Source organism: Bactrocera latifrons, unplaced genomic scaffold (assembly GCF_001853355.1).
Source record: "Bactrocera latifrons isolate USDA-ARS-PBARC rearing strain unplaced genomic scaffold, ASM185335v1 scaffold_38, whole genome shotgun sequence".
Classification (NCBI taxonomy): domain Eukaryota; kingdom Metazoa; phylum Arthropoda; class Insecta; order Diptera; family Tephritidae; genus Bactrocera; species Bactrocera latifrons.
In genome coordinates, this window is record NW_017537023.1 from 329,959 (window position 1) to 337,518 (window position 7,560).

Genomic DNA, 7,560 nt, shown 5'->3' on the forward strand with positions numbered 1-7,560 from the left:
AGGTCCACTCTAGCTCTTGTTATTTGGATTACAGCCCGGCTAAACTAGCTTATAGCGGCGCATACCTCAATGGTTTTGTAACGGTGAAATTGCTTAGGAATGGCGCAGGGAACTTGCTAATGGATGGTTTGAAACTTAACAGGCGAATATGCTACCGAACCAAATACCATGGGATAAGCCTCCTCAATATCGCTTATAAAGTTCCAACAGGTCGAAGTAACACCTGAGACTGAGTAGGCAATAAAGTCCACCCCCGACGAACAAAGACCATCCCTAAAAGTCACTCGTCATCCCCGTCCTATGATATAATGCAGAGGCATGAACGATGACAACATTAGGCATTACGAATTTTTGAGTGAAAGGTTCTGAGGAAAATTTATGGTGCGTTTTTGTTGAGATATACGATGACGTTGACTTAGTTCAGAGAATTAGGGAACAGCGATAAGAAGCGCTAAATAATAATGGATGAAAACACTCCAGCTCGGAGAGTATTCGACGCACTACCCGCCGAGGTAAGCAGAGAATGGCCACCACTCCGTTGGAAAGACCAGGTGGAGAAGGATCCGGGTAGATTTGGAATTTCCAATTAAAGAATGACTGGCTTGCTATTGCAAACTCGACTATAACCGCCAATAAAAAAATAAGAAGACGAAAGTATTGGGCATATGCCTTAAATGAAATAAATATTTGAATTTAATTTGCTTAGATTCACTCTAATTTAATTAGCCTATACTTATTTTCACTCACATAGTGCCCTCTATTCGTTGAGTGAACTCCTGGCAACGTGCCAATTGCGATTTGAATTTTTACCTGAAACAATTGTCTTCGCCCTGCCAGAGTCGATTGCAGATTTTCTTACCTTTTTATTCTGTGTTTTGTTTTCTAAACTTGCTTGCACATCTTCCTTAAACTATTCGCGTATCTATTCAGTTCTCATCAGCAGCGCACACTTCCCTCAAATGGCATTTTCGATGTGTGACATTCTTCTTTTAGTCGCCAGCAGTTGACTCGATTTAGGTAGTAATGATAGCGGTCTGCTCATTGATTGCTTGCACTTTGCAAGACAAATGCGATAGTTTTAGAAATATTGACTGTAAAGCTGAAATATTTTGTAATCATTGCCATAATATTATTTGTGGTATAGTAACTAAAATGGAGAATTCGATACTTTTTGCTAAGCGCAACACTCTAAACATTTAAACGGATGGCTCGAAAATGTCAGATCAAGCGGCAATCAAATCAGTAACATCGCATCGCATATCGAGCACACGTGTCTTGAGAAGCAAGGCAGCAGTGTAAAGTGTAGAGTGTTGCCAGAAGCAAGCAACTTCACTTCTACTGGCTTCTCCTGTATGACAGACGACAAAGGCATCAAGAGCAATAAAAAAGTCGACGAGATTGCCAAGAATGGCGTACGGCTAACCCCCGAGAACAAGTTCAACATTGGAAAACACATGCATTGTATATACGAAAATCTAAACAGAAGCATGATATGAAAAAACTCAACCCCCTAGATCGGAAGTACACAAAATTCCTATTGGCACTCAATAGAAGAGACTGTAGCAACATGATCGGAATACTAACATATTACTGTCTGGTGGCACAACATGCACAAAATGGGGCTGAGCGGTAGGAAATGTCCAGAGCAAGGCTCCAAGGCTACGCTGTAAGCATCTGTGGTCTCCAAGCTATGATACACTGGAAGAGGTATCGATAGTGACGCATACAGCTATACACCGCATGTATACCTATTGGGCAGTGCCCAGTCAAAAAACTTACAATAGCGGCGAGATTGACTTTACTAAGTGAAAGTAGTTTGAAGAACCTCTTACAGCTCACTTTGGGTCAGAAGATCTGGGTGTCGCAAAAGTTCTGGTTGTTTGCCAGTACCTGCCATGCTCACTTTAGGTTCATAGGACCAGTGCTAGAAAGCAAAATCCTACGACCTTAAGTAGTGTCAAAAATGCCACGATTTTTTTATTTTGCATATGACATCTTTCACTGTTGTGTTAATGTCGGGTCTGTATGCTGATTTTATGCTATTTTTTTTTTTTAATATCGACAAAATGAACAACAAAATCCCAAGTAATATCCAATCAACTTGAATTTTAACCCAGCCCACTCATCTGACATTACCATCGAAAGTTATTGTCTTGGATAAAGTTTAAAGAACTATTAAACTCACAGTTCAGTATTAGTTTATGTTGCGAACAGTTATCCAACCACATAGATACGCATTGGTGCAAGGCGAATAAAGAAAATCTGAAATAATATATCATGATCTTGAATTTTAACCTAGAATACGCTCCTAAAATTTCGAACGCTGGTTCGTGTCTTGCATAAAGTTTATAAGAACTAATAAACCAATTCGGTTTTATGTTATAGAGTGGATGGGTAAAATCAAGAAAAATAAGACTTACATGGTGAGATTTATGAAAAATATAAGCACACTTTACAGAGATTTCTTGCCAAGTTTTTATTAATAGCGACAAGACGGATTGCGCACATCTGAAATACAGACCTGACATGGCAATCGTAGGTTCCTGTCTTGCATAAATGAATGAACCATAAATCCAGAAACATTTTTGTGCATCGTAGGGGATGGTTGAAATCAAGAATAGTCCTACAAGTGCAGATTTATGAATTTCAAGCAAAATCACTTTACAGTGCTTTCTTCGCAAATTCTTACACCTAACACAACTCCACCGGCTTTCATTCAAATAATATCAGCACACTTAGAGTGACTTGTAGAACTTTCTCTCTACTTCTATCTATATTACTTCGCGCCCTACACCATTGTTATCAACTCTTTCATTACATGCTGACATTTATGAGCTTGCGATTTGTTTATTAACTTAATGAAATTAGCCAAGCAAAACTATTCGTGAGGCAACAGAGAGCGCAAACACAAAAACAAAAGTCATTGAAGTTTTCATATTATTTATAAGCCGAGTCGGCGGATGTTGATGTATAGCGTTAATCCTGATTACCGACACTAACCACCCCACCACACCCTCTTCATGCCACAGCATCCTGTCCATTATCTCTGCCATAGCTTAGTCATTGTTGAGCGTCATTTTCTCTGTCTCTCCTTCTCTTCTGCTCCTACGAATTTTTTGCTTTTTGCGCATTCATCAGCGAAAAGCACCGGCGTTGGCTTTGCATTAGTGGAAATGCGCTAAGTTCTACTATTTGCCTTGCATTCATTCTTGTGCTGCCAACAATGACAATGTTGTTGTTAGTAATTATATGCTGCGTGAATGCTCTCATTGTAATCTTTAGTCATTCTACTAGTTGGTTGTTTGTATAATTCATTTGTCGACTTGAGTTTTGTTTTCTTGATGGGTTTTTCTCATTTCTAAGTTCCCTCACTTCCCGCCACAAATTGTAGTTTTACTTAATTCCATTCACCAGAAAGTTTGACAGCTTCACATGCGCTCAAAAAGTGAGGTTATATAGCTATAATAACATTTGGGCTTTTTATGTGATTTTCTTAACAAGTTTGATTGGCGAAACTTTTTTAAGCAGATGATAACGTTTGAAAAGATTTTAGTGGAGTGTTTAAGCTTCAGCTCCTGGTATCGGTACAAGGAATAATGAAAAGAAACTGAAAAAGCTCAGACAAATGAAAAAGTTTTCAAACTAAACAAGAACTTAGTTTTGATCGTAAAGAATGTTATCACGCCTTAATAACAAACTACTTGTTGTCTGAAATAGAAGCTCGTTATTTCGCGACATTTAGTTTCAACAAGACGGCGCCACTTCTCACAGATCGAATCAATCAATGGATTTGTTGAGAGAATTTTTCGTTGAGCATATAATTTTACGTTTTACCGTTTGTGCACCAACATCGTGTGATATCGCAGTGTCAGACACTTTCCTGCAGGGATATGTAAAGTCTAAAGTCTGAGACGTAACCGCAACCAATATTTGGAAGAGATAATCTACAAAAAATATTTGCCAAGAATGTTCTTACTAATTATAATAAACACTCCCTATTAAATTAAATTTCCAAACACATTATATCGAGAAGATATTACGAAAATTAGAAATACTTTTCCAAACAAATTAATAGTTTTTAGAGTTCTGGACGCTTTCAATTCTCTTTTGAAAGAGAAAATGTAATCACATTAATGTTAATGTGAATAAATTAAGGCAAATACTTAACAAATAATTATACTTACCAGTTTTCCAAATAATTAAATATATACCTTAAAAAAAGAAATAGCTAAGTGTCTTCCTCTCTTAAAATTCTGATTAAAAAAACTCTTACAAAACGAATTATAAAACAAGACTTAAATTACATCCTTAATCTGCGAGTTACGCAATCTAAAGATTTATATACACCTAGAGTAGCACAATGTTGAAATTCAGTTCATATACTAGCACCTTCAATAGGGAACTATATATATAAATGATCAGGATGACGAGTCGAGTTGAAATTCGGGCGAGTGTTCGTACGTGCAAGCTGTAACTTAAGTCAAAATTGATGAAACTTCGTATGCGCATTCCACGGAAAAAAAAGGTACGATTATTGCCAGAGGTTTGAAAAAGACTCAGAAATAATTTTTCCAAATTTACTTGTCTGTACTTTTTAAGAAAATATACTCTATCAATAAAAAATAGTAAAACTTTTTACATAATTTTAAAATTGTTAATTTATACTTCTAAATCTATATCGTCCCCCTCAAAGTAGTCTCTCTTGGGCCCAATACTTGCGGCAACATTTTTTCCAATCCGTTTCCGGTCAACCTACAATGCGTGTAGCGATACACGTTTAATATCTTGAGTTTCCCCGGGAGTAGAAATTACACTCGTATATATAGGATATTGTTAGAAAATTTGGGGTTAAAATTTACGAAGAATCAAAAACCACGAGTTGTCGACCCATATTTCAGGTCACTTTTTACTAATAAGACTCAAATAATATTCCTTGTTGACAATTTGGCTGGTCAGATGGAATTCAGAGTGCCTCACACCTCGATACTCAAAAAAACTATCAAAATACCTTTGATTCTTTGGCTTGCTTTGACGTGGTCTTTTCTTCGGCTTCGTCTGACCTTCAGCACGATATTTGGCCGATTAATCGTCTGTGTCCAGGTCGTAAGCAGATATCTTCAAATCATTCAACGCCGTTAAAACGTTTCATGACATCCTGATAGTCGGAAAGCATTGTTTCGCAGACGATTTTCGAAAGAATTTTGTGATTTTCAAACGAATCTTACTTTCACTTTTCTTGGGTCCAAATGATTTTTTTTTGTTTTTCTCTGATCGTTCCGATATTCCAAAGATGTCAGTAAGATCTTTAACCGTTAGTCCTCGATACTTAAACACAAGTTCCCTTATTTTTCTTTATTGACGTGTTGATCATTAGTTAATCTTGATTTTCGTCCTGGACGTGGTTCGTCGTCAATTTCGACCTTCGACCTTCTTTTAGCATTTTGTAGGAATCAAAACACTTGCTGGCGACTAAGGATTACTACCAAAGGCTTCTTTCAACATTCTGAACGTTCGCCGAATACACTTTATATACTTGAAGCTTACAAGACAAGCTTACACTAAACATTAAGGACTATTTTGTTCTGAGATTTGACAGAGATGTTACGGACAGTCACACCAACCCAGAAAAATAATATTTTGACCAGTGGGTTTTGATGCGCAATGTAAATTAAAAAGTCTTACTATTTTTTGCCTACAGTATGTTGTCATTTCACAAAAAAAAATTTTGCATGCCATTTTTTTTTTTTTTTTGTTTTTTTTTGTTGTTATGTGGCCGTTGTATATTCAGCATTCGATATCAGTGTTTAAGTGGCTACAACAAACTTAAAATTTAGTTATTTAATGTTATTATACGCAAAATACACTGCGAAAAATTCCAGAGATTGCATTGGTATAGCTCTATGTTGCTATACTCACACTTAACAAATATTAGTTATTTTAAAGAAATTGATTAAGGGTTTAGGTGGGTTTGAAAATTTCCAAAAATCGATATAGTGCTAAATTTTAAAGTTGATGTAAGTAATAATTTCGGAGATACAGCCTTGAGAACTTGTGCACTCAAGGCTAGCTGCGCTAAGTGCCCTGTCTTTAAACGCGTTTTTCTCGAAACTGTGTTTTTGAAGTCGGTGAACACGATGTCTCGAAAAGTTATCCGACCGATTTAGTTCGTATTGTGTACACGTTTTTGAAATAAGATTATCTAGTTATTGAATGAAGGATTTTTTCTTGTTTCATTACAACTTATTTTTCTGACCAAAAAATGCCGAAAATTTTAACAAAAATGAGATTTTTTGTTCATAGTCCGAGAAAAGAAGAACAATTTTAATATTTCTTTTATTTCCTAATTTCAAAAACGAGATTTAGATATGTACTAACAGAATATGCTTAGTTTTTTAATTTTATATGAACCTGTAATAAGTTATGCTGTCCACAGCGCGAGCACTTTTTTGAGAGACACCCAGGGAAATGCGGTCTCAATGCCGGAATTTTGAACATTTTTGTATGGAAATTTCAGGAGATATTGTTCGAATATATACCTTTGATACAACATATTATATTTTTCAAATATATGATTGCTTGTATTAAAAAAAAATCGTAAAACTACCTTTTTTTTTTTGTACCTCTGAAACCCACCTAACCCCTTAATTTGTTTAGTCACGTGCAACACTGCTGATTTAAGAAATATATTTGAAGTATTTTTACATACATACAAGCAACATTCAACAAATAGCAAATAAAGAACAAAAATTTTCCAAATCAATAAATATGTACTAAGTATACATATGTGAAGCAGATAGAAATCAAAACCCACAAAAAACAACAAAGAAAGTACATATAGTTAAAACACATATAAATAACGTTAAATAACGTGTATTAGTGAAGGGTTGCATTGGCGCTCAAATTTGCACTGCACAGCATGGCGAAATACACGTTGAGCTCAGACCATTTTGATTAGTGCGAGGCGGAATTGTAATGAAATAATAAACTGAAACACTTGAAAATCGTGAAAATCGGCAAGACAAACATTTGGAACGAACTTTAGAACTAGATACTCACATATGATACAAAACTAGACAAGTTTACTAGTAAGAAATATATATATAATGTACGTATATCAGCGAATTTTAATTTTTACAGTTCGCTTTTTGATTCTATTTTTTTTTTTTTTCGAGGAGCACCAAGCACAGTTAAGCCCACAATAAAGCGCTATCAAAGGATCCAAATGATTTTTGTTTATATATTTTTTAATTTTCGGCACAAATTCACGCAGCACTAAAGCGATTAAACACGACTGCAAAACGCTGAAGACAATACGTTACGATAAGTGACGTAACAATAACTAAACGTAACGAACGAATACAATACGTTATTGTATATATATATATATATATATATAAGTATATAGATGTATATAGTATGTAAGACGGCAGCGTTTTACTTTTGACAAATTACTATAAAAAACGATTTCAATATTTTTGCTTGAAACGAAGACAATAACACTTTTCGAATTGGACAATTTCACAGCAGAAACAACGTTATGTATTACGTGATGCAGCACAA

At 35.4% G+C, this 7,560-nt stretch overlaps 1 protein-coding gene across 1 annotated transcript in view; it reads right to left on the reverse strand.

Annotated features, from left to right (window-relative positions):
* LOC108972125 (CUGBP Elav-like family member 2) overlaps positions 1-7,334 on the reverse strand; it is a 294,009-nt gene extending 286,675 nt beyond the window's left edge. Inside the window, exon 1 of the mRNA XM_018938609.1 lies at positions 7,057-7,334. The gene's annotated coding sequence lies outside the window, so the exon portion shown is untranslated. The remainder of the gene's footprint in view (positions 1-7,056) is intronic.
* Positions 7,335-7,560: the final 226 nt, after the last annotated feature.